The sequence below is a fragment of the Octodon degus genome, unplaced genomic scaffold, assembly GCF_000260255.1.
Source record: "Octodon degus isolate 3935 unplaced genomic scaffold, OctDeg1.0 scaffold00055, whole genome shotgun sequence".
Classification (NCBI taxonomy): Eukaryota; Metazoa; Chordata; class Mammalia; order Rodentia; family Octodontidae; genus Octodon; species Octodon degus.
This window is the reverse complement of record NW_004524631.1, coordinates 4,563,658-4,590,094: the sequence shown is the minus strand read 5'-3', so window position 1 is coordinate 4,590,094 and position 26,437 is coordinate 4,563,658. Positions and strand designations below refer to the sequence as shown.

Here is a 26,437-nt window from a genome sequence, read left to right as displayed (position 1 = left end):
AAAACTGCACTAAAAGACTCCGATTTAATAACAAAATTTGGTAGTTCAGCAGGATACAGCATTCAAAAATCAACAGTATTCCTATACACAAATAACTAACCCACTGAGGGAGAAATTAGGGAAACAACACATATCATAAAAGCATCAAGAAAAAATGAACTACTTTGGAATCTATCTAGCAAAGGAAGTAAAAGACATTTACAGTGAAAACTACATTACTTCAAATAAAGAGACCAAACAGGACACAGAGGATAGAAAGACATTCTTTGTTTCTTGGATAAGCAGAACTAATATAGTGAAAATGGCCATACTACCAAAACTGTTATACAGATTTAATACAACCCTGGTCAAAGTACCAATAGCATACTTCACAGAACTAGAGAAAATAATCATAAAATTCATATCAAACCAGAATGGAACTAGAATAGCAAAAACCATTCTAAACAACAAAGGCAAGGCAGGGTACACCATAATCTCCAACTTGAAATTACACTGCAAAGCTACCATGATAAAAATAGAATAGTACTAGGAAAAACCAGACCCAAGGATCAATGGGACAGAGTAAAAGATAGAGAAATAATTCCAAACACACTCATTTACTGTGTCTTTGACACAGGGGCCAAATAGCTTCCCTGGAAGAAGGACAGCCTCTTCAATAAATGTCCTGGGAAAACTAGCTTTCCATATGCCAAATATAAAATCTAGACCCAAATCTCTCACCATTTACTAACCTGAAATTCATATAGGTCAAAAGATACGAATATTCAATCAGAAACAATCTGCTGGAAGAGAGAATAGGTACAACTTTTAAAGACTTAGGTGTAGGCAAAGCCTTCATGAACAAAACCCTAATTGCCCAGGAAATATCACAAGCAACCAACACTATGACTTCATTATATTAAAAAGCTTTTGCACAAAAAAAGAAAACACCAAGAGAGTGAAGCAACAGCCCACAGAATGGAAAAAAAATTACCAGGTATTCCTCATCAAAGGACTAATACCCATAATATATAAAAGAATGAAAAAAGCCAGCATGGTGGTGTCCAATACTAACACTCAGGAGATTGAGGCAAGAGGCTCACTATGAGTCCGAGACCAGCCTGGGATACATAATGAGTTCAAGGTCAGCCTGATCTATATAGTGAGACCCTGTCAAAAAAAAAAAAAAAAAAAAACCTCAAAAAAATCAGACATCTCCCCACCCCATTTAAAGACTGACTCAGTCCAAAAATGAGCACTTAAAATGAATAGACACCTCTCAGAAATAGAAATATGAACAGCAAATAAATATATAAAAACAAATTTGCCATCACTAGTTATTTAAGAAATGCAAATTAAAACAGCACTGAGAATCCATCTCACTCTACTAGTAGTGACTATCATCAAGAAATCAGCGAATAAAAAATGCTGGTAGGGCTGTGTGGAAAGGGCTGTGTGGAAAGGAACCATTCTCCAATGCTGATAGGATTGCAAACTGGTGCAACCACTATGGATATCAGTACAGAGATTCCTCAAAACAATAAACAAGACATTCCATTTGACCCAGCTATTCCCCTTCTAGGTATCTTCTCAAAGGAATTAAAAGGGGCCAGTGAGATAGCTCAGTGGACTAAGTGCCTGCTTAGGCAAGGACAGGGAACAGAGTTCCATCCCCAGCACCACATGCCCTGCAGGACTGCAGGACTAGGCTGCCCCCACCCCACCCCTGGGCAAGGAGCCAGCCACCAACCAGGCAGGAGGCTGAAAACAGGAGGAGCACTAAGAGTCTGAGCTGCACAGTGAGAGCCTACGCAAAATACATTAAAAAAAAAAAAAAAAAAGGAATTGAAAGCATCGGACTACAGAGACACATGAACATCCATGTTTATAGCAACACAATTCTTAATACCTATATGTTGCAAATAGCCCACATACCCAACAATGGATGAATAGATAAAGAAAGTGTGGTTTTTACATGCAGCGGAAGGACTACTGTTCCATAATGGAGAATAAACTTGGGACATTTTTAGGTAAATGGAAGCATCTTGAGAATATAATTTTAAGAGAAAAAACATATGTTTAAGTATCACATCATTTCTCTTGTATGAGAACCCCAAAGGGAAAGGAAGGACCACATTGGAGGACAGATATTGAGAACTAAGAAGAAGATGCTCAAGTGAAAAGGGGAATAAGAAAGTGGGGAGGGAAAGGGAAGGAAGGAAACAGAGATTTTTTTTTTAAATGGAAGGAAAATAATAGAAACAAAGCTCTATGAAGGTAAAGGAGAAGAAGAATCAAAGGGCAGGGAAGGAAATGGGGGAAAAACAGTTAAGACACATTGTGTAAGGTACAAATTCTCTATGATGAATGTGATCAGCCAGGTAGGTAAAAATGTACCAATAACATTATTTTTTAAAAATCTGAGTCATGTTGGACAATGAGCCAGAGGAAAGCAACCGATGGCATTCATTTTGCTCAGTATGTCTTACACGGTTTAAGCAGTATCATAAAACCTGAAAACTCCATCTATAAAAGTCATGTACATGAATAAAAGGAAATATTAGCATAAGGTAAGAAGACACTATTTTTTTTTTTTTTTTTTTTGACGGAACTGGGGATTGAACTCACGCCTTTGAGCTTGCCAGGGAAGCACTTATTCTACTGAGCCATCTCCCCGGCCCTCAGGTAAGAAGAATACGTATTGTTTTTCTTTATTCCTATTTTAAGTAATAACATAAATCACATTTCTTCTTAGTTATAGATCTACTATTTGCAGCTAAGAGAATGACAAACCATAGGAGTAGAAGTTCTTGTCTTTTTCAGTATTATTATTATTATTATTATTATTATTATTATTATTATTTGCCATTTGAAATCTACTAGGTGGTTGTTTTCCTTAAAGCTTCTAGCTAATGCTTAAAGCTACTGCTTCCTGCAGACTCTTTTCCTGAGTTCACCTAAAAGGAGCTGGAACAGTTAAATCACCTGCACTAGTTAATCACCTAGGTGTCTCCTAGAAAGTTCGCTAAATGGCCTTCCCTCCGCTACCATGGATCTACAAGAGCTGCTTTTAATTCTCGACACTCTCATTGTGTTACTGCTACTGTCACAAATCATCCCTGTGGGGAAATATCATCCTCAGGATTTAAAGATTATCTATAAACTGGATCAAGTAATGCAGCATTTCACAATACCACACAGGAAGGAGATGAGCATGCTTAAGCCGAAGGACAAGCGGCAAGCAGGGCAAAGTGTAGGGAAGTCTGGCCCAAGAAGCCTGACTCAAAGGCAAGTCCACAGGCCACTGCGGCTGAGAAGCACAGACTAATGAGGGAAGAGTGCTGGCCAGGGAGCCTGCAGGTCCCAGAATGCGCTGGCAAGAATTACATGCGTGAGTTTTCTCATGAATCGTATTACAATCTGATAACAGTTGTACTAAGCCGCCTTGCTTCTGTGGCATTGTTAACAGATACACCATTTTCAGAAAACATGAATACTTCTTTTAACATAAAGAGACTAAGAAAACAATAGATAAGACAGTAGAAATGATACACAATTAAAAGCTAAGATGATAGGTATTCAGCAGTGGCTGTTACGTTGCATGCCGCTGTCTTCAATGTACAGTGATACTTTCTGACTTGACGATCACATTTTAAAATATGGAGAAGGGAACACACATGAGGTTCACTGCCAGACAAAAGAACCCAAACTGCACAGAATAAACGTGGACATCTGGATTTCAGTCTACACACAGGTAAAGGCAGGCGTTTGCTGCTCTGGAGAGAAATCCTAGGAAGCCGTGTTACTTGGGAGGGAGCAGGAAGGACAGAATGACACTGCGCAGATAGGTGGGCCTGGGGCAGCTCTGCTGTGCAGGGATTGTGCCAAGTTACTTGACTTGTTAAAAGCTTGGTCTCCTCACCAGGAAAATAGGGATATCATAGTTTTTGTGTTGCAAGGGGTATTTTCTATCACCCATCCTTCAGGACACACAGATTTTAAGTTTCCCGATATTGGTATCACTGGTGTTCTACATCTACGTTTAATGTGATGGGGGTTTTCCTTACCCTATATTCTCCCCTTTTTAATGTTTTGTGCTGGGGATCGAAACTCAGGACCTTGCACTTGCTAGGCAGGCACTTAAGCCACTGAGCTAGCTCCCCAACCCATATCCTTTCCCCTAAAATGCTAAATTTTAGTTGATGGTGAATCTTGCCATTAATGGTATCTTCAAATCAAGGGGATACAATAGGAGTACGAACCTTGCTATTTGAAATCAGTCTGCTTGGGAATCAGCTGACAGTGCCAACCTGCTAGCTCAGGCTGCAGTTGTACCACTGTACCCAGTCAAATGACAAAAGAACAGAAAGTATCTTGGCAACTCATAGATAGTCAGAGAATAGGGTCCAAAATAGTGAGGAGTCTGAAAATCATGATATCATGAAAAATGGTTGAATAATCAGGGGTTCTTTAGCTGAGCAAAACTGAGAGGCTTTCCAAATACCCCAAGACTTATGGTGGAAGAAGTATTTCCTCTGTGGCTCCAGGGGATAAAACCAGAACACAGTGATGTATTTCTGAAGCCCGTGTCATTTCAGAATGATGGAGAACTTTCTAACATACTTAGCCATTCAACAATGGAAAGGCCTTAGGAAATGAAGTGTCCCCAAAGCAGGAGGTGATCAGCAGTACCCCCGCTGCTCTATGTGGGCGCTCTCTAGGGGAGCTTCCTTCTTGGATTTGGAACATCCGCCCTTGTGTCTCCCTCAGGTGTAGGATTCCACACCTGACTCTTCTACCTTCAGACCTGTAACAGACATCTGGGGACCCCATAGCAGCACAAAAGCAGCAAACAAGGAAGGAGGAGACTGACATATGGAGGTGTCTGCTGGTGTAACATCCTCACGCAGACGACAAAGACTCAAGTATATGGAGAAGACTGGCCAGCAGGTGCCATTCCCTCAGAACCACAGGGAAAGGACGTGTGTGAAACCTAGCTATCAGAGTAGGACATCTGTCAGGATTGCCACACACTGCAGGCCAGCCTGGGCAATCTCAAAAATAAAATCAGAGGAGGAGCATCCCGAATTCTGAGACTCCCAGACAACACCACCAGCACTTGGGCTCACTCCACCTACAAAGTACTAGTTGAGCCCTTAATTGATCCATTTAAGATGTGGAGTAGATTTTATGAGGCACAAAAATTACTAGCAGACTCCACATTCTTTCCCTTAGGGATAGACAAACTTGTTTACTTTCCCAGAAACATAATTTGCTCTTAATCTTTTATCCATGCTTTAAAGCAAAGGGTTTCTCCATAGTCCATGGAAAAATTGCCACAATCTGGGATTAAAACACATGCACCACTTTGGACTCTACCTTTTAATCAGCTTTTACTCAAACACTGGCAAGGAGTTTACGGTGAACTTTGTTTTCAGCCACCTTGTCAAAATGCTACAATCACTTATCTAAATGCCTCTGAGCAAAGGTGGTAAGTATTGACCTTACCCAACTATAGCCTTTCTAAGCACCTTGCTTATTTCAGGATGTTAATGTACACTCTCACCGAGTGAAGATGAAAGGTATAATAGCCAAGTGGAAGACCGCATGGTCTTCTTCCCCAGAAGACGCTGCTGTGGGAGCTAGGAAATTCATAGATTTTTCTTTGCATTTATTTATTTTTTGTTATTTGCTTCCACTTTCACTTAATCAAGTTTTGCCTAGATATTTGGTATCCAAAAACATGTCTCATACCTGATGTCTCTTTAAAACTAGATATAGTGTGGTATCCAAATAAGTAATTGATATTCTCTCTTCCACTACCTTTAGCAGTTCCCACGTGTCAGGTGCTGAGGTAAGTTTTGAGCACAAAGTGCCCGGGGGGGTGACAATATGAACAAAGTTGTGGAAAGAACCTAGAGGAGGAAGGATGTGACCTGGAGACTGGAAAATGTTGCCCCTAGAAAGGTATGTTGGAAAGGAACCTTGAAGACCAATTAGGAGTTCACTGGGCATATCTCAACGGGAAGCTCATGCTAATAAAAAAGCAGCAGGTATGGTGGGTTAGAATATTTCACCTAAAGAATAATAAACACAACTTTGTATGTTTAAGAAAAAAATGAGGTAGGGTATGGGCCATGAAAATTGTAGCATCTGGGACTGTCTGGTCAGGCATTCATTTCTTTATGCAGAAGGGACTATGAGAATCAAGAAGCAGGGGCACCTTAAAAAGTATACATTTCAGCTTAATAGGTATGAGGATATTCATAGCAGTGAACTACTACCAAAGAAACTGGCTGCCTTGTGTGGACCGTGCTATATCTTAATTGCATACTTCTGAGCACGGTTTGCATTCTTGTTCAGTTAGCTCATGGTAAGCACTCAGAGTATAAATAAATAGTAGCTGCACTATTTATCTCTCAGTGGGAGATGCTGATGTCACCTTCACACTTCAAGTTCCAATCATGGTACAAGAGTAGCCTAGAAACCAGTGACAGTCCCTTCCAGCCTGAGGCTCTCACTTGCTTGTATCCATCTGTCCCTTTCTGATACAGCTTTATTACTCAACTCATGAGGAAGGACACCAAAATGATGTCCACTGAAAACCTCCTATATAAGGGTTAGCCATCATTAGTACTGCTTATTATTTCCTCTAACACTCTATGAACACTATCATCCCTGTTTCCTGGTTTTAATGTTATTACTTTATTGGTGTGCGTAAGTGTGTGTGTGTGTGTGTTTGTGTGTGTGTGTGTGTAAGTACACAAATATTCTTGCAAGTACCTCAAATGTTTAGGACATAAACTCATAAAAAATGAAATAAAATTTAAGTTTATTTTTCAATAAATAACTCACATTCATTTAGCATTTACAATGTATCAGACATTGTAGTGGGCCTTTCATATATTATTTATTTTATTCTGACAAGAATCCTCTAACATAAGTATTATTATTTATGACTCCCATTTTATAAGATAAGGAAATTGGGCCTCAGAGAAGTCAAATAACTCACTCAAGGTCACAACTAATAAGTAAGAGTCTACCTAAAAATTTTGCATCATAGTTCATAATCACCTCATGTTGTGTTTGTAAATATTTTCAATAGGTTAGAAAGTTAGAAATGCTAGAAGACAAAGTAAGACAGCCAACAAAACAGAAGGCAGGACTGGTTTATTTAGTCTTTAATGTCATCCTTCAGGACACTATTAAAAAATAGATAGCTCAGCAACATTAGTGACTGCCTGGAAAGTGCAAGATCCTGAGTGCAATCCCCAGTACTAAAAACAAAAACAAAAACAAAATCTTATTTCAAGCTTGGCATAGTGGCACACACCTATAATCCTAGCACTCTGGAAGCTGAGGCAGGAGGATCTTTGTGAGTTCAAGACCAGCCTTGGCAAAAAAGTGAGCCGAAGACCAGCCTAAACTGCATAGTAAGACCCTATCTCAAAAAGACAAAAGAAAAAGACAAAAAGAAGAAAGAGACAGACAGACAGACAGACAGACAGACAGACAGACAGACAGACAGAAAGTGGCCCATGCAGCAACCAGGCCATCAAATTTAAATTTCCAGGATTCACATTTATATATTCCGTTCACATGAAACATTCAGAATGGGGAGATCTAGATAGGGAGAAAGTGGATTAGCGATTGCCTATAGTTAGGGGGACAAAAGCAAAGAGAAGGGAGGTTCTTTCTAAAGCGATAAAAACATTTAAAATATGGATTACGGCACTGATCATAAAACTCGGTACATATACTAAACACTACTGAATCATATACTTTAAAGGGGATAACGTTATAAACTGTAAATTGTACAATGTCAATAAAGAAGTTAAAAGACAGCTCCCAGGGTTCAGTATCAAGTGTTCTCCAGTCACTCTGTGTGCTGCTGTCTTCCAGAATAAACAAGGAGGCCAGATGTATGTTAGATGAGCCAGTGCCCAAGGACGAGTTCTTGAAACAATGGCAAGAATAAGGGCTAGGGCTGTGAGCTGGGGAGGTTCACCTTGGAATAAGTCATCTGCCTGCTTCTCAAATAACCTTAGGGAAGTGGTACATGGTGTCATCTTATGATTTTCACCAATCTGGACCAAAAAAGAACCCTAATTTCATTCACTGTTACTAGGATGTGTTAAATGGACAGAAGGGAATATTATAAAAAGCAGCAACAGAAGCATCCAAGGACCCCCAAAAGGCTCCACTAAAATCCACTAGAACCTGTGGTCACAGGGACTCAATCACTCCGAGCACCACTGATTTCATCTGTAAAATTAGGAGGGGAGAGAAGGGATCAACTAAAGTTTCTTCCTTTTTCATTACTGCACCCAAATGCTCTCTTCTATGGATGGTCTTAGCATGCTCACTTGTTCTTACACATCAACCCCTTTCCAACAAGTGTTATTAAGTCATCTACATCCAGTAAAAATCTGCCCAAGTGTCCTTCTTGGATAAATAGTCCAAGTGCTTAAGTGAGTGGCTTTCCATTTGTCTTACAAAATCAACTGTCCACCTTCTAATTGATCAGCTAAAATCTACGCCTAAATGGTAAGCCTGATGTGGAAAAATTAAAACACAATTTTCTACAGACTTACAAGTACAGCAAAATAATTCTCCAATGTAAAATTATTCTGTCCTTTATAAAGATTGATCACATCTTAACTCTAATCTATCAGTCCTACTCTCTTCTAATTATTATTATAAAGACAATAAAGTTTTATTAACAGAAATTTAATTTTTAAAAAATCAAGGAAATTAAAAGCATTCTCTGATCTACTGTCTCAAATAGATTATATGCTTTGTTAATTTGTTAAATTTTGGTATATTTTGTTCTCATATTTTTCTTTGTAATGTTCTTTTTTCTGAATATAAAGTAATTATTTATAAAAATACTAATATGCCAAAATATGCAAGAACAAAAAAAAAAAACACTAGAAAATTCACCTTTGAAGTAAGTCACTGACCCAGATTTATTTTAAGACAGTGTCCTCAACCTTTCTGGTTCCAGAGACCACAGTGTGGAAGACAATTATTCCATGAAATAGAAAACTGAGGGGGGATGGTATTGGCATGATGCAAGTGCATTATATTTATTATGTCCTTTATTTCTATGTTATTATAGTATAATAAAGGAGGTTTTGAGAATGAATTTGCAGTTTCTCCCCAGACCTATCATCACCACCTCCGCTCCACCTGACATCAACAGGTATTATATGCTTATAAGGAGCACACAACCTAGATCCCTCACATGGGCAGTTCACAATAAGGTTTGCTCTCTTAGGAGAATTTAATCCTGCTACTAATCTGACAGTAGCAGGATCTAACAGGATGGGGAACAGCTATAAAGACAGATAAGGCTTCACTTGTTCACTGAACACTCACCTTCTCTCGCACAGCCCAGTTCCTAACAGGGATTGGTGGCCACTGCTTTAAGGTGACCACCCTTTCTGTTGTCTCTCTACCCATGACACATACTAACTGGTGTATTTTGAACACATCCAAGTAGGTGACATACAGTAGTTAGATAGTCAACATTTTAACTCAAATATTTATAATCACTATTTCTTCTATTATAATTTTTCATAACTACAATTATGTGATGTTATGGAAAAATAGGATGTTAATATTTCATATTTATTATAGTAAGTGACACACATATTTCCATTAATCCCCCTAAAATACTCCCACTCACATTTTTAATTTTTTTTTATATATTTAGTAGTCTACATGGTCTCACTACAGAGATCAGACTCATAGTGATCCTTCTGTTTTCAGTCTCCCAAGTGCTGGGATTACAGGCATACACCACCACACCCACGCCCAGTCTTAATCTCAGCATACCCCAGAGGTGGGGCCAGCACAGCATGCTGGAGATTGAACCCCGGTCCTAGTCCACATTAATGTTTTTAAATTTTTATTTAAAATGTTTTAAATAAAATATATTTCTCATGTTCTGCTAAGCCTCAAAAAGCCTTAAGGACTGACAAAACAGAGCTGTGGTTATCACAGGGAGTCATATTAGGCAGGAGTGAGGGAACATGAGAACTAAACAATTGGAAGGTCCAAGCTCCTAGCTTTAGTGATTTTATTATTCTAACCTTAAAAAAGAAAATCAAAGTGCCAAAACTAGCTTCGGTAATTATAAATCAATATATGATGCCGTGAGTTTATTCTCCATGTGAGCTGGTCACAGTCAGTTTTATCTACTGGCCATAGCCAACCTCTAGCATCACATGACTGACCAGTGGATTCACTGACAGAACAGGTGGAAAAGCACAACACAAGTTCATCACACACACACACACACACACACACACACACACCCATCCCAGTGCAGAACACAAAGACATGCCTTACTGGATGACGGAGGGTTAACAGAAGGACCTTTACTAAGAAAAACACAGAGGCCAATATTTACAGGGCTGCTTCTCATTAATAATGAACATTGGACTATATTTTCTTAAAAAGCAAAACTTTCACGTGTGCCCTACCTCAGCACCCATCTAAGGTACAATGGTGTTACTACGATGTACCAACTGCCCTGATACAGATCAGCTTAACTTCCTGGGATGGCTCCTCAAATGCAAGGAGGGAGAACAAAGGCAATCAACTCCTTAAGGTTGTTGTACAGATTATATAAAAGGCTTAGACCAGTGGCTCACTAGGAAGTTCCTTTGGGGTGCTGGCTACTACTGTTAGGACCACTACATTACTACTCTGCTGTGACTACTATTTCCACTTCCTGCCCTGACTGATCATATTTAAATTGGGTTCTTTAGAATAAAGCAAAGGACTCAGGAGGCTGTAGTCATGTGAGCACCGAGAATGTAATAGGACCTCAGTCTCTGCAATTCTTCTGGGAAGATAATATTTATGTCAATTCTAAAACAATGCACTTCCAGGGTGGATGACCTCACACTATCCTCTATGTTCTGACACATAAGCATAACACCTTGAGTGAGCAGGGTTAAAGAAAAGAATTGTGGAGGGGCTGAGGAGATAGCTCAGTAGAATAAATGCTTGCCTGGCAAGTGCAAGGTCCTGAGTTTGATCCCTGGTACCACCAAAAAAAAAAAAAAAAAAAAAAAAAAAAAAAAAAAAAAAAAAAAATCTGTGGAGTTGGGCATAGAAAAGGCAGGGTTGTTGTAATCACTGAATGCAGCTGGCAAGACAAAGCTACATATGACCAATGACAATTCCAAGACAATAGACATGGGAGTGATGCTAGGTGTGGCTGAAACCAGCTGATCGAGGAAAACTGTTCAAGGTTCAGCAGTCAGAAAACCTGCCTCTCATAGCGCAGCTGCCCCCACTCTCTCATTTCTTTCCCCAGAGTCCTTAACTTCCACTGCCATTCACTTTTCCCAGTGGCTCTGGCATGGACCAATGCAAGCGGAAATAGTTCGCCTGAGGATCTGTCTCTAACTTTGAAACTCAGATTCATTTTAAAAGAAAATTGGCATCATACCTCCAGGTGATGCGTTAGGTTCATAAGCCACCCGAGATCTGTGCGCATCCAGAGTGCTTTGAATACCAACAAGAAAGCATATAGAATAAAAGCTAACCAAAGCTCTGATTGAAATTCAGCGATATACTGAATAGGCAAAATGTCCATCTCTGCTTCATTTGAGCCAAAATACAGAGATGTAATGATGCTAAACCAGTTCATCAGGATGATGCCAAGAACTGCTGAGTGTGCTCCAACCTAAACTGGGAACAGTCTAGGTATTTAGATTATGTTCAACAGTCTTGGACATTTGATCTTAAGTTTATAGATCTTGAATATGTTTCTGTTTAGCCTTTTGTTCTCGTGTTCAGAGAAAACTTACTTTAATGTGTATATCTCTGGGAAAACCCCTAAAATCTGTTTCTTAGGGAGTTTCTTATTCTATTTTTTGCTCCCCTGATTTTATCAGGGGTATTCTGTTTCACTACCACCATGTCTAGATGAAAAATCTATGAAGCTGCCAGGAATCCAGAAACTGTGGAAGCTATTTGTAGGAGCTATTTAAGATTTTAGCTGCATCCATTCAACAATAACAAGTAATCAGTAGGCAAATCATCTTACTATTTTTCTTTAAACTCATCAGACAGTTGCAATCAAGGTTAACAAGTATCCTCCTTAATATTTAAATTAATAGCATACAACAATTAATAATCACATAACAGTACACATATATGCAGTAATAGTGTATAGGTTATATTTAAAGCATAGCAAGGACCCAGCAATATTTGGACTTTTTGGAAAACCAAAATAGACTAATGGATTCACTATTAAAGAAAATGTGCAGAAACAGTGGTGATACTAGAACTGTACAGTTCTCTTTGGGGTATACAGTAAAATTCTATAAACCTGAAACAGCACACAGTCATAACTTTACAACTTCAGACTCAGCACAGACAGGAAATGGGATTCTTAAAGCTTGGCATATGATATCAGAGATTTTTTTTTTTTTTAACTTAGGAGAACAAGAAAGAACAGGCCCTTTCTGATGCACTGTACTATTTCCCAATGGGGGGAACAAGAAAAAAAAAATAAAAGAGCAAAGCACAAGCATATTAGCACATTCTCAAACACTAGCATATCCTGGAACCAAAGCATGCTTACCATAACATTAAAACATGAGAGACTGTACTTCATAAAGTGTTGCAAACTTTAAGACTTCATCAAACTGAACCACGCTTACAGAACAACTTTATGGGATTATTATGGTGGTAAATTAACAAAGGCAAAATTGAGGAAGACACTCTCTTAATATTTAATTTTATGGGCATAGTTTCTTTATTACTCTTAACACTGCTTCCATGTTTACAAGCCACACTCCACTTGTACAGTCCTTTTTTCTTATGGAATACTCTATTCTGAGGAGTCCTTTGCTAATCAAAATAATGATACTAAAACAATGGATTTTTTTTTTTTCTGTTTAACACACCTGTATACCCTGCCTAAAGGGATTGTTATGCAGGTATTTTATGAGACATTTGAGAAACATACCTGTTTTCTAGGAGATTAAATTGATATCTGATTCATTGTAGGGACAGGGAGTAGGCCCGAGGGACATCGTACAGCAGACAAGTGAGCAAAATTGGCCAAACAGAACAGGGCAAACTGGGGTGCAGCATGCTGCTGCTTAATGTTCAAGAAAATAAAGTCAATCAGGCATAAAATCATAGTTACACCTAGAAGATTTAATGGGAGGATACAAAGAAAGGAATTCCAAAAGAGGAACTGAAAATGCTTACAAACAAATACAAACTTCGGGAACTGTGAGTTCTACAAGGCTGTCTTTTCCTTCTGGCTCCCACTTGCATTATTGATAAACAATGTACACATTATTAAAGAAGCCATAACCCCCCACCTCCACGGGACCAATAAAGTCACATTATCTTCTAAAAGAACACGGCAACTGATAGTCACTCTTCTGCCTGTCATGAGCACAGAAAGAAAACCTGACAAATGCAATAGAAAGTTCAAAATGGTATGCACTAACCTGGTGCCCCTGTGAAAGCAGTCGCTTCATAGTGAGGTAACAACGAAAGAATCCTTACGATGAGACTTCTCCAGAGCAGCTGAGGTCCAGGTGGGAGGGCTGGGGATTGATTACCCTGAGAATCCGCATAAACAGGTCCTGCTCCCAGCTCAGTTTTGGCCTCCTCCCCAAAGGCAACTTCAGTCAGCCAAGCCCACAAAGCACTTCAGCCTATAAGCTTCAGAAATGAACTTGAAGCCACTCCCCATATGTTAAGTAGACAGAGTACAGTGAGAAATAAAACCCACATGCAGAAGGAGCTAAGGGTTTGGACTTCATTTTCCAACTTGCTGTTCAAGAAAACCACAGTACAAACTTAAACAAAGAGGGCTCTCACTCCCCTCTTACCCCTCAAACACTGTATTTAAAAGTGACTGATTCACTTTTAAACAAGGGGAATACAGTTAGCTTCTATCAGGGTCATGAAATGACTCTTACATGGCTGCCCAAGCCGGGTTGGGGGTCACGGAACATACAGCACTATAATTTCATGCTGAATAAGACAGACAGAGAAAGTGATTGTTTCTGAGAACCAAACACACAAACTACCACTGCTTTCAGGCATTTGTATGAAATTAAATAATCTGAAAACTTCATTAATCACTGAAATCAAAAAATTGCTATATGTTCAAAAGGAAATTTAACAAAAGAGTCATCCAACGTCTAATCCTGAGTTGGTATCTGTAAATCTTGCAAATCACAATACTGTTGCATCATTTACATTTCGGACCCATTTATATGAGTTTTTTTAAAAAGATCATTTTAAATTGATCTTTTAGTTGCCTCCTGAAATGGTATCATCCACGGCCATACAACCCTGAATGCACCCGATCTCGTCTGAAATAGTATCATACTAAAATATTACCATGTACTACAATTTCAAAGTAAGGAATTTAAATGTAGTTTTCTTTCTTAAAAAAAAATGTAAAATTGACAGTTTTCTTCAGGCAGTTAAATCCTAAAGCATAATCAATAATGTTCCAAAAAACTGCTTAGGAAAGAATAAGAATTCATGCTTGAGTAAGAATCCATTCTTGGCTTTTTAATATAATATGCTCACATTAGATACAATTTTACCCCAATTTTCTGCTTGAAGAACAGTTTAAATTCAAATGACTTCTTTCTACGTTGTCTATTTGTTTTATAAGACCTGTTTAAATATAAAGGTTCAGGTTTCCTTACTTTACTATTTCTTGTGAATCATAAGATTGGACCAAATATATCAATAAAAAAAAACATATTTACTTGTTGCCAACTAGATTTACATGCATTTCTGGTAAAAATTCAAGTTACTCAAAAATCTATAAAGCATGAACCATTAGCATATCAGTTCAATGTTAGGCAGGAAAATCCCAGAGAATAGCTTCGCGTAACACCCACCATGCCCATCTCCCTCCAGACTCCAGGTCAGGGCTCAACAGTTTCTTCCAGGGTCACTTTAGAAGAAGGTGTGGAGGGACAGATTGGAATGGAGGTAGGAGGTGACAAACAGAGCAGCGAGGAAAGAATCCTCATGGTCTGACTTTAAAAAGAGCCAGTACCCCACCTGCTGGTAAAACTAAGAGAAGGCTGAGGTTTAGAATAAACTTCAAGAGAAATATTACTACTTGGATGACAGAAGAAAAACTGAGACAATAAACTAAGAACACACTAAGACACAAGTGAAATATGGTTAAAACTCACTAAAAATGTTTCCCCTGCAAAGGTAGAATATTTCTAGAGGATATGAAAATGTTCATGAAAATAAAAAGTAGGGGCTGGAGATATAGCCCAGAGGCACAGGGTCTGCCTGGCAAATGTGAGGTCCTGAGTTCAATTCCTGGAACCGCCCCCACAAAAGAGAAAAGTAATTAAGTTCAAAACCATCTTTTTTATATGGATCTGGTTTATATGCATATATAAAGATTCACCATCTAAAGAAATCATTTGATAAATAATATTAATCTCTCTTTCGTCAAAACAACTACAAGAAAAATTCTTGAGTTCAACATGATCTTTGGAATTAAAGAAATATGAATAAATCTCCAACTCAGCTAGCAACTAGTGGGACTGTGTCTATATCATTGTGTTAAAAGCCTCTATTCCCTGGATTTTGTATCTTTCTGTCAAAGTTAGTTCCTTTTTCTCACATAAATTAAATTTACTAGGGCCTGGGGAGATAGCTTAGGCAAGCGCTGGGTCCTGAGTTCAATCCCCAGTACTGCAAAATTAATTAATTAATTAATTAATTAACTAAAATCAAGATCTGACATCAACTTAATGAAGATAAACAAAATTAAACACTGGACCCTAAATCATGCTACACTCTTAAATAAAACCCCAGCAAAAATAAAACTATAATAGTACATGACTTCCACATAAGCCCAAACCGCTTAACTGGGATGAAACTAAAAAGAATAGGGACAGGTATTATTTAAGCTCTTAGTATGAGGCAGGAATTGTCCTACAGAGCTTTGTAAACATCGACTCATCTAAGCCTCACCGTCCAATTCTTACACCAGGTTTACATAGGAGAAAACTAAGTAGTCTGAGGGTAAGTACCTCGGCATGGTCAAAAAGTTGAGCGCAGAGCCAGACTTAGAGCCCAAGTCACTCCTCCCAGTCATGTATGGCCGGCCCACTGTACACCATCTGTGGGGTCACCCAAACTCCAGTGGGAGATACTAGATGGAAAAATGTCTGTTCTTAACCTGTACAGAGTTTGTCTGGTCATTACTCCCAAACAGTTACTGCTTAACTGTATCACCTCTATTATACTGCATAATAGTTGTTATAAAGTAAGTGAAATGCTATGTAATAAGTTTTAAATTATACTAGACATTATAAGTATTTATTTTGAGGTACTTGGAATTGAACTTAGGACCCTGCACTTGACAGGCAGGTGCTTGGCATTATAAGTAATCTAGAGACAATCTAAAGTATTTGGGAAGATGTGTGTAGATCATGGACAAACACTATACTATTTTAATTTATTTTACTTTAATTTATTTTATTGTCACATCAGGAAGGTTAACAGAAATCACCAAGAGATTCTAATCATGACAGTGACCAAAGGAGCATGCTGAAAAGATAAGGAAGAGAAACTAGGTTGGTCAGGTAAGCAGAAATTCAGAGATATCCCAAATAAAGGGAAAAACAGGCACAGTAATGCTTTATAAGGCCCACGTGTACCCTCACAAATTGCACCGATGAGGCCAGACAGTAACCCTGGGGCAGCTCCTCTAGCTCCACAGAAAACCAGGCTTGGGCCCGCATGACCACAGCACAGCACTTGCTAATGTCGCTCACAGAGCAAGGATCGCAGGGAGAAGAGCTGGGCTGGACGAGGCCTTTGGCTTTGAGAGGCTGGGTTGGAGGCCCAGGGACACAGTGAGGGTGGGTGCGGAGGCCCCAAGAGGCCTATTGAGCACTAGTCCTGCACCCAGAGGTGGGAGGTGCACACAAGGAGGAACAGGCTCAGGAGGGTGACAGACTTTGTCCTGAAGAATGCACAACAAAGGAAAGGTTAGGGTTTTAAGGCAACTGGTTTTGACAATCTTAGAGAGTATTCAGGATGTAGGTGGGGAAATGTTTACTTTTATTTTTATGAAACTCTAATTGAAATTTAGCATTTTCTTCTATTATAAATGAAGGCAGGCACATGCAACAAAATTGGTGTGACTAACAGAAGTCAAAGGTATTATCCTGCCTCCTTGTAGTTATTGCAAATACCTCAGTATCATTTCCACTCACGGTTACTTCAAATTTATAGTAGTTATTAGAACTGCCACTAGACCATGATTTGTAGCACTTTTTAACAACGGAGGTGTATTCCGGTGTTACATATTTACTTCTTAGCACAGTTATGACTGTGTGTAAGTACAGTAAGTGTTTTTGGTGATCTTGAGCATTTTAGTCTTACTCAATCTTTTGTAAACATTGTTCTTCTGTTAAGAAATGCCTTAGCGACATTAGAATGCCAATGAGATCCCCACGTCACACAAAAAACATCTGATTCAAGGTAAGAGACAAACAGCAACCAGAAGATTGCTTAAAATGGCATTGAGAAAAGCAGAATCATACTAGGAGATAACACCAGTGTTTAACTCCAGGATTCAAACCCAGGCCTTCTAACCTGCTTTCTCTCCTACCCCAGACTCCACACCATCGAATAATAAAAACAGCAAGTGCTTCATTTGTGTAAACAAATGCCTCACCTGTAACAAACGCCTCACCTGTAACCACTCATTAGTGACCAGAGTAGGAGAAGCCAGGTGCCCCATCCCCGAGTCCTCAGCATGCAAGCCCTCTAAGAAGACAGCACTGGCCCAGTCTCGGGCACATCACGACATCTGTCACCCACTCTGACATGATCAAGGGAGAGCCGGCCCTGTGACCACACCAGCTAGAACCCCACCCAGGGCAGAAGGCACCGCAGGACCAGAGCCAAGCGACTGGACCTTGCTTGGCTTCAGGCTTCTATTTGTGGGCAAGGTTTACACAACTGAACTGGATTCATCAGTCAAAGCTTTTATTTTGTTCTGATTGGTGATCCAGGATGAACTAGAAGATTTACAATACCTCAACTTTTCAATTTTCCATCGTCTATAACTAAAACAGAAGCTTTTGCTTTAGCAATTAGTTTGAAATTAAATGGAGCTGGTGACACAATGGTTCTTTGTTCTCTTCTCTGCGCCCACCAGTGTCACTCATTATTTAATCTGTGACACGTGTTGCTTGGGCTGTGTTAATGACAATGGCGTCTATTGTCTTCCCATCCATTCCCTATTCTGCAACATCTGCCATGGCTTGTATCTATATATTTTTTTCTCCTCCTTTCATAGTTATTTCCTTATTACAAATTGCTATGAAATCTAATCCTCTGAAACATAATATGTTGAAATTTAACAATTACAAAACACCTAACGTGTATGCTTGGGCACCCTTTTGGATAACTGTAACTTAAAACATAGAGATTTCAGCACATTTTTTCACAATTCTGGCTAGATAACTTTTTTTTTTAATAATTTGGTCAAACTACTTGGTCCCTTCCCATGTATTGCATGATTTCCTTTTACACAATGAGAACTTAGTTTTCTATAATTTGCCTGACCCAATATGCTCTCATGAAAAACAAGCAGAGTATTTGTCAATACGTTTCCTTTAATGTAGGCTGTTATGCCTATTGACTGACCTTTAATTTCTCAGTTTTCTATTCTTCTCCCTTTAATAAGGAGCCACCATGAAAATTATCACTTACCTTTCAGCCAAATCACCTAAGAGCTGCAGCAATGGTTCTTGGACAAAGAAAGTTCAAACTTGGTTTCTCTTTAGGCTTCAGGGACAGATGTGGCCACTGTACAAAGCAAACTTGTCACCCGGGCTCACACCGCCAGGGCAAGGAGCTGAGCTAGCAGCATGACCTCAGGATAAAGTACCTTATTTCCTAATCAGCCAGAAGCCCGTCCTTCCTTCCCTCCTTACCCAATGTAAGCCAGGAGGGTTTCCTGTAGCCCCAGGAGGACCCTCTTCCTGAAGCAGCTCACCCCAGGCCCTGTCTTGTTTTCTTAGCCGTGCTCTTGCTGCTTCTTCAAGACCATTTCCCCCCCCCCCCCCCCACCAAGCAGTTTATTTTTCCAACCCCTAGGCTTTCCCTTCCCTTTAGGTTTGTACCACTGTTCCACTTGGGACACCCAGTCCCTTCCTCAATACCCTATTAAGGGCAGCCCAGACCCATGTGCTCCCAAAATCTGCTCAGACCACCCAGGCTTTTGAAAATTACTCAACATCAACAATAAGCAGTAGCAATTCATTAAGCAAGTAATTACACTATATTTTCTGTTGTTGTCTGGATTGGTTACTTAAATATGACACCACACTTAAGTTTTCATATAACAGATACCCCAGGACCTACCATGGGATTGCATCCTGATATACAGTGGTTAAACTGAAAATGTCAAAAGTCAACAGGGGCCAAGGGTTCGATCCCCTGGCCTGCCATGTAGGCCCCACCCCCAGGGGCACACTGAGAGGCAATTGAGACTCGGCATGGTGGTGCACGCCTATAATCCCAGCTCTTGGGAGGCTTATACCCTGTTAATAACAGGTAGATCGCTATGAGTCCAATCTAGTGGTGAGACCCTGAATACCATGTAGACCCTTCCCTAAAATACAAAAAAAAAGTCAAAAAAAGGCATTTAATATATCCAACTTACAGAACATCATAACTTAACCTAGCCTATCTTTTTGTTATGGGGTGGGTACCAGAAATTGAACTCAGGACCTCACACTTGCTAGGCAGGTACTGTACCACTGAGCTGTATCACTGGCCCTCTATCCTAGCCTATCTTGAAGATGTCAGATCATGTAACATTAGCCTGGACCTCAACAAAATCATCCAATAGAAGGCCTATTTTATAATAAAGTATTCAATACCTCCTGCGATTTATTTAATACTGTTCTATCTATGAAAAAATAGAACAAATAAGCTCTCATACCATCAGAAAGCTAAAAAGAAAATTGTTAGTCAAACCCTCCTAGGTCAGGGATTATCTGTGCTCATATTTAGTTCCTCTAAGATATCAATAAATATGGATCACAAATTATATCTCTGAAGTTAACCACTGAAAGAAGCAAATTACACAGAAATTCTACAACACACGGCATTCATGTTGATTCATCATAAGAAATTTAATTTCCATAATAACAGCAATCTATTATGTATAATATCTTATTTGACATTCCTATCTACCCTATGACTCAGATATCATTATTTCTCTATTTCTTAGGTGAACAAAATTGAGCCAGAAAGCTTACTGACTCAAAGTCATTCATTCCACATATATTTATTAAGTAGCTACTATGTGGCAGGCTTTACTGGATCAAAAGCAGGAAGCCCCCATCTTCAAGGAGCTGATCTTGCATTACAGAAAATGACTATAAACACTTTAAGCAAATAAATATAAAAGTAGAAACTGCTAAATGCTAGGAGGCAAACCAAAGCACAGCAAGGCACTGAAGAGTGATGGGTGTGTGGAACATTCCTGAGAAAGGGCGGTCAGAAGAAGCCGTTGGAGGAGGACCACTTCCATCAGAGAACCAAATGATGTCAGGCAACAAACCACGTGACTCCAAGCATCCGGGGAAAAGTTCCAGGGAAAAGAAGCAGATAGCAAAGGCCCGGAGGCCTGAACAAACTCAGCTTGTTCAAGAGTGACAAAAAGGGCAGTGTGAAAGGAAAGGCAAAAGAAGAGGACAGAATCAGACAGGGAGTGGGAGGGTCTGATCACTTCAGGCCTTGAACAGCCTCTCAGTTTGGTTCTTCTAAATGTAACTGGCTCTGAAAGGTTTTAATCGGAAGAGTCAAACACTGAGACTTTTTTTTTTTAATTACTCAGAAGATAAAGAATAGACAGAATGAACTGGCAGGATAGCTCAGTGGACTAAAGCGCCTGCTTAGGCTGAGTGCAACAGCTGGGTTTGATCCCAGGTGTGCCGTGCTGGCCCAGTCCCCAGGGCGTGCTGAGACAGTGATTGAAACCAGGTATTGTGTGCACCTGTAATCACAGCCCTTGGGAGGCTAAAAACAGGAGGATCACTACAAGTCTGATTTACATAGTGAGACCCTGTAGACCCTGTACCAAATGGATTTAGAATAAGCACTTGCCTGGCAAGCGCAAGGTCCTGAGTTCAATCCCCAGTAAAGCAAAAAAAAAAAAAAAAAAAGACAGAACAAGCCAATGACTTAGGAGAACACTGCAGTAGTCCAACTAGGAGAGGATAATGAGAAATAAAGTGCAAGACACCTGAGGAAGAAAGGGCCAACCACATTGTCTTCTGTGGGTTGTGACAAAAAGAGTAAAGGAGAGATGTCCAGGAGTCTCTAGGATTGGCAGATGAGCAACAGCGATAAAAGTATAGTTATTTTTATTAAGGTAGGGAACATAGTGGCTGCTGGAGAATAAGGAAGAACAGTCACTTTTAGGGACAAATCAAGAGGGTCAGTTTAGATAGGGTAAGTTTGAGATACCCAAATAAACATTAGTAAGAAGATGTGCATGTCTTCTGGGACTCAGGACTGAGATATAAAATTGAGATCCAGGTAGCGTTAATCAGAGTGGTTAGGTTAAATAAAATTTTCACCATGAGACTAACTAAGGGTAGATAACAGAGAGCTGTTTGAGGCTTGAAAGTCAGGAGTCTCTAATATTTAAATATCAGCAAGAATGGAAGGATCTAGTAATGGGCACCGAAGATGACCGTCCAGTGAGATGGAAGGAAAACCAGAAGAGCACTGATACAGAAGGAGGTGACCACATATCTTGAACAACTGAGTCACCTACTACTCAATACTTGCTGAGGAGATGGGATGAAGAACCAAACACTGGGTACAGAATGTGGCAGTCACTGGTAGCCTAAGTAAGAGTGGCTCCGGGGAAATTTTAGGCATAAATTCTAAACAGTGAGATTAAATGAGACTGTGATAGCAAGATACCATGGAGAGAAATTAAAGTGGACATACTATGTTCATGGATTTAAAAACTAAACACTGTTCAACTGTCTGTTCTTCACAAGCTGACCCCAGTTACGGCGGTACCTCAGTTGACAAACTTCATTCACAATTCTGGAAAAGATGGTCATGGTCGTGTTTATCACCTGATGTGGAGTTTGCAAACAGAAACAAACTTTTGCAAAGCACTGCAGTTTCAGAACCAAATTGTTCACAATCAAAAGCACTGGTAAGCCAAGGTATCACTGTATAATCTCACTGATATATGAGTGTATATGTGTATAACATAGGGCTTAAAGCAATGAGAATAGTTATAAAAATGTCTACCTCATAGTAAGTCTATAGCAATCAAGTAGTATAGCAGTGAGATAGAATCAACAAATAGATTAATAAACAAGATAAAGAGCTTAGAAATAGACTCGCACTTGCAAAGTCATATGATTTTCACAACAGTTGTACAAAATACAGGAGAGGAAAAGGCCTTCAACAAATGATGCCAAAAATAACTTAATATCTATGTGGCAAAAACAAACGAATCTGAACCCTGATATCACACCATACACAAATCATTAATCTGAGATGGCCCATACACCTAAATTACAGCTTTTAAATATAACACAAAAACAATATGCATAACAGAGAAGTAAAACAATCAAAATTAAGCATTTCTACTTACCAAGACACTACTAAGAAAATGAGAAGGGCTGAAGATGTAGCTCAGTGGTGGAGGGCTTGCCTAGCTTGCGCACAGCCCTGGCTTTAATCTCCAGCACTGCCAAAAAAGAAAAATGAAGAGGTAAGCCACAGCCTGCAGAGATACAGGCAAATTGTAGATCTCACAAAGCACTGATACGTAGAGTCATGGATGTCTATAATTTAATAAAACAAGAGCTAACTGTTTAACCAAACATCTCACAAAGGAAGATAAACTAACAGTCATAAGAACATGAAAAAGTGCTCAATGTTAACATTCATCAGGAAAGCTAAAATAGAAACAACGCAATAGTGTTCTGTCACTATCAGAATGGATAAGGATTAATAGGCCCCCAGATGTGAGCCTTGCAGAGCAAAAACAGCTCTCAAACACTTGGTCAAAGTGGAAAACCACAACCACATCAGAAAAGTTCTCACAGATTCTCATAAAACTAAACATATACCAACCTTACAATTCAGTCATTTCATTCCTAAGTATTTACGCATAAGAAAAGAAAACAAACATCCACAGAGTTGTATTCATTCGTGGCACATTATGCATGACAGCGAACAATGGGAAACAATGCAGGTATCCAACAGTAGAAAAATTAGTAAACAAATTGCTGTATAGCTAAACAAGGGAGTGATACTTAGCAACAGAGAGGAATGACTTGCTAATACATACGACATGAATTTCCAAAACACTATGCTGAGTGAATGAAGCTTCACATAGAAAGGGACATACGATGTGATCTTTTTCCCCTTGTACTAAGGATTGAATTCAGGACCTTCATACTGAGTTACATTGTTTTGAGCTTGTTTTTTCATTCGTTACTCATTCATTTGTGACAGGGTCTCACTAAATTGCTAAGTTGCCCAAGCTGGGATTGAATTTGGAGTCCTCCTGGCTTGGCCTCTCAGTGTGCTGAGATTATAGGGATGAGTCTGTAAATATTGTAATCTTCCAAAAAGGCAAAAAAGAACATATGGCATCGAATTCTGAAAATGGTAGCTGTGTCTTAAAGGCATGAGGACAGACTGAGAAGAACCCAGGGGGAACTTTCTGTGACAAAGGTCACATTCTATACTTGACAAGAACTTGGACTGCAGAGGTAGCACACAAACTCATCAACACTCCAAATGGTACACTTAAGAGTTGTGCAGGGGCTGGAGAGATGGCTCAGTGGTCTAAAGCACCTACTTGGAACAAGCTTGGCAAAGCATAGGGACCGCGGTTCGATCCCCCAGCACCACATGCCAGCCAGCTGTGCCCTCTGGTGGGCTGAGCTGGCCACACACACACACACACACTAAATAAATAAATAAATAAATAAATAAATAAATAAATGTTTAAAAAAAAAAAAAAAGAGTTGTGCATTTCCAGGCCAGCAAGAAGCTCAGGGGACTAAGTACCTGCTCTGGCAAGCACAAGGACCAGGGTTCAATCCCTGATTGTGAATGCTGCACCAGCCCCACCCACGGGGCGTGCTGAGCCAGCAACCAAGTCTGGTGTGGTGACCATGCCTATAATCCCAGCACTGAGGAGGCCGAAAACAGGAGGATCACTCCAAGTCCAAGCTGCATAGTGAGGCCCTGTGCCAAACACATACATGGAAAGAAAAAAGAGTTGTGCATTTCTGTGTATACAAATTTTACTTCAAAAGAAGGAACTACAAACAAATACTAAATGTGAATTAATAATATTCACAGTGAAGTGCTAGAAATGAGTATAATGATGCCTCAAGTTTACATTAAAATGTATCCAAAACATAAGATGTGTTGATGAAAGGACAGAAAGATGGAGAATGGATGACAAAATAAATGTCAAAGTAATCAAGCAAAGCGTTAACTGTAGAATCAAGATGGTGGTTTGTGGGTGCTCACTTTAAAATATGTCATCTATCCCATGCATTTGAAATGTTCATGATAAGATATTGGGGTGGAGTGGGGGATAAGGAAGTGGAGACAGTGAGAAGAGGTAATTTATTCAAAGAGTTCAGCTTTAAAGAGTGACATAGATATGAGGTAAAGTAGAGGCAAACAGAAGAGTAAAGGAGGTATTTTTAAATATATTTTATCTTTAATTGATGCATATTCATTAGAAATATGTGGTACACTGCACAATTTCAGTGTGCAATATTTAATGATCAGACCAAGATTGTTGAAATGGCCATCATCTCAAACCTTTGTCACCGCTCTCTATCAGGAACAGTCAAAATCCACTGTCCTGGCTATTTTGAAATATTACACTATTAGTCACCCTCAATCCTAGTGACCATTCTGTGCTACAGAACATATAGAAGTCCTACCCAACTTTCCCCTGTGCCTACTAAACATCTTAACTCCATCTTCTATTTCCCACACCTCCCCAGGCTCAGAAAGCCACTATGCTACTCTGCTTCTATGAGATCAACTTTTTAGCTTCCATATATAAGTGAGAACATACTTATGCTTCTGTGCCTGCTTATTTCACTTAACATAATGTAAAGAGGTATCTTTTTAGAAAGAAGGTATTATAGAATGTTTGAATAAGGAGAAAGATCCAATGAAAAAAGGAGGCAGGTGGCGGGGCTTGGTAGATGCTAGAGGGAGGCAGGAATGGCAGGTCAAGTGCATGAGGGTGAGAGGGGTCTCAGCCAGGAGAACTCACGGTCCACCCATAGTAAAGAACAGGGAATGGGGAAACAAAGATGGGTGGATGCAGGAGGATTCAGTAGCTCTTGTCCCACCACTTTCAGTCTCCCAAATATACACAAGCAGTAAGATCGTTAGCTGACAGACAGGAAGGAATGTTGTAGGTCTGAGGAGGGAGATAAACGTTGGAAACAGTCACTTTGGAGAGTTAGGAAATGAATTTAGTAGGAAATGCAGTAGAGAGGGCCAAGAGTGCCAGTGGTCATGAGGGGGTGAAGGGCAGGATCATCAGTTTGATGTCACCAGAAGCTGTTTGTGTGTGGCTTCCAGGCATGCTTATCTACTGGGGAAAGCAGTTATACTTGCATAACCCTAATTTTAAAAGGGTTGGGTTTTGCAGGACAGTAAGAATCGAGGTGGAGAGAAAGGCAAATAGAATGATCACAATAACCGGGCATGGATATATGGTGAGTAGCGGAGAAGTTAGACTACACATGCATAGATGGAAAGCCAAAAGGTGGCCAAGTCAATGAGTTAGAGGTGAAGTCATTGATCCTGAGATATTTGAATGGAGAAAGAAACATGGTAGATGGTGGAGCTAGGATTTGAAGGTAGCTGTCTTCTGAGCCCACCTCTTAGTTGTACCACTCCTTAGCAGCTATAGAATTGTTGGTCCTTACAATGTTGTGTTGGCTCTAAATATTTGTGTACAAATTTGGTCTCTCCAAGACCCAAGGGCATTATTTAGCATCATGTTTAAAAAGAAGTTTCTACAGAAGCATTTTTTCATAGTAACAGCAATAGGAAACACAAAGGAAGGGTACAATGTTTTAAACATTTCAACAAATTGGCTACAAGAGAAAACTTTACCCTCTTGCTTCACTCAGCCCATCTCTATGCCTCTGGGCCTTAAAGAACATGTTGCTATTTAGAATAAAATAAGTACTTGTTTAGATTTGAAAATTCTAAAGCAAAGCCTAGACTCACAGCAATTATTTCAAGAGAATTTCTTTTAAAAAATAAATACACACCAACTCATCTCCAAGGCAGGATGGATGGCATGGCAGGGGAGAAACAGCCCATGACATGACAGGCAGGGAGCAGAGAAAGGGAT

The 26,437-nt window shown here is 39.6% G+C and overlaps 1 protein-coding gene across 1 annotated transcript in view; it reads right to left on the bottom strand.

The window, feature by feature from the left end:
• Positions 1-13,622, bottom strand: part of Pld1 (phospholipase D1) — a 172,791-nt gene extending 159,169 nt beyond the window's left edge. Inside the window, exon 1 of the mRNA XM_004633552.2 lies at positions 13,466-13,622. The gene's annotated coding sequence lies outside the window, so the exon portion shown is untranslated. The remainder of the gene's footprint in view (positions 1-13,465) is intronic.
• Positions 13,623-26,437: the final 12,815 nt, after the last annotated feature.